Raw genomic sequence first — 2,151 nt, forward strand, 5'->3', positions numbered from 1 at the left:
CAACCAAATTGTCCCATTTCATTAATTTTGTGAACAAATATTATTAAAGAACACACAAAAGATAAATAGGAATACTGACATTTATGGTGGCTATAGATTGAATTATTAGTAGAGGTATCAAAAATTTGTCAATAATGTCTTTTAAGGCTAAAAATGACAGAATAGAACTTTAAAGAGAGATCTAGAATCTAATTTTGATAAAAATAATTAAAAAATAAGATAACCCAAACCTAATTTTTCCATCACAAATGATTATGTGGTACATAGTTAAAGACCCACAAGAAAAAACTATTATATATTCCTTCATTATGATCAAGAAATGCCACCTAGAATCAAAGATGACAAGTTTAACAGCATTCCAATCCTTCAATAGTTCTTACTTGCAAGACAGTCTTACATTTCTTGCAAATTCAATGAGAGAATTGTTTAGGAGATTTCTATTATGGTCTATTTCAGCAGGCCCTATTCCAAAGTATGTTGCAATCATAATGGATGGCAATAGGAGATATGCAATGAATAGAAATATGCAAAAATGGAGGGGCCATGAATATGGGTATAATAGCTTGATGCATACTTTGAGAGATTGTTATGAAATTGGTATAAAATGTGTGAGTGTTTATGCTTTCAATATTGAGAATTTCAAGTGCTCAAAGGAAGAAGTTGAGACACTTATGACTATAATGAAGGAGAAGCTTGATCTTCTTGTTGAGAAGGAAAGCATGGTTAACAAGTAAGGAATTAGGGTTCAACTTATAGGAGATACCATTCTTTTTTCTCAGAATGTGAGAGAATCAACACAAAGGGCCATGGCTTTCTCTAGGAATAATGATAAGGCTATTCTGAATATACATGATTCTTATAATGGTACTCAGGAGATTGCTGAGGTTGTTGAAGATGTTTTGAAGGAAGGGGATTTGGATGGAAAAAAGATTAGTGAAGAGGATAATGCAAAGCCTACTAAGCATCTTAGATTGTAACTATAAAGTCTATTTTAATTTTCAACTCTTCTTCTTCATTATTTCATAAAGAAAAAAACTTGTTACAATCAAATAGCATACCTGGGTAGTAGAAGAAATGCTTTTAACATTTGTTTCCTGAAAAAGAATGTCAAAAATATAAAACCCTTGACCAATTAGCAATAAAAACTTCAAGAGATGATACCAAACCCTGCTGTAGCCCTAGGCTTCTTATAATTTTTGTTGAATTTTTTTGTGCCTCTTTTAATATATGAAAGAGCAGGTAAGGTAGATAAAGGAACAACAAAAAGCAAAGATTTCAAACCATCACAATCTAATGCCCTCAATCTAGCATAAAACCCTCCTAATTTTATTAGCTCAAAAAGGAAAAGTGAAGGATGAAGTTAGCCGCACAGGTTGCTAGACCCCAATCATATTCACATTTCAAGCCATTTACAAATAAACTCTATGTAACAAACAACATTATAAATTGAAGTTGCATATACCATAGAAATAATTGCATTTTTCCCTTACCTTTGATGGTGGTAAGTCTTCAAGTGGCCCTATATGCTCAAATGATGCTCCAATCGAAATGCCCTCCACTATGCAAAATGCTCGAATGGAACTCCAGTGAAATTCCCTCCACTATACCTTTATGGTCTACCCCTCCTCCAACACAAAACCAACAAGATATTCAAGTCTCTCATCTCTACCAAAGTTGCACTCTTGAATGTGCTTTCTTCTCGGTGACTTACTCAATGCCCAAGAAATTATTGACGTGGCAGCTAGATTGGCCTTTTAAACTACCTAGGCCTCCAAAATTCATGTAAGATATGTGTATCAATACTACTTTGAGGATTCAACCTCTTCTCACTACGTAAAATGTTGGAATCGCACTCAAGTGAAACCCTCGACACTAACTTGCTCAAGTGAAATGTGAATTCCATGCCCCTTTTTTTTTTGTCTTTATGTTCTCATGTGTGTCACAATTGAGACCAACAAAAAATACACATAATTGGTTGCAATTGTGACCAACACAGGCATATTATTAAAAAAAACAAAAAAATTCCTTTATAATCAACCAACCAAGCCATTTAAAAGAGTTGGTCAAAATTTAGGGTTAAATGCACTAGTGACTTTTGGAATGGTCTGAAAAGAAATTTCAAGGCAAAGTAAATGAGAAAATATCTAGTGA

General features: G+C 33.4%; 1 pseudogene; it reads left to right on the plus strand.

Annotated features, from left to right (window-relative positions):
• Positions 1-338: 338 nt before the first annotated feature.
• On the plus strand, positions 339-977 carry LOC149577190 (dehydrodolichyl diphosphate synthase CPT3 pseudogene; annotated as a pseudogene).
• Positions 978-2,151: the final 1,174 nt, after the last annotated feature.

This window comes from Cupressus sempervirens, chromosome 1 (assembly GCF_028749045.1).
Source record: "Cupressus sempervirens isolate cs-2001-9-10 chromosome 1, ASM2874904v1, whole genome shotgun sequence".
In the NCBI taxonomy this organism is placed as follows: domain Eukaryota; kingdom Viridiplantae; phylum Streptophyta; class Pinopsida; order Cupressales; family Cupressaceae; genus Cupressus; species Cupressus sempervirens.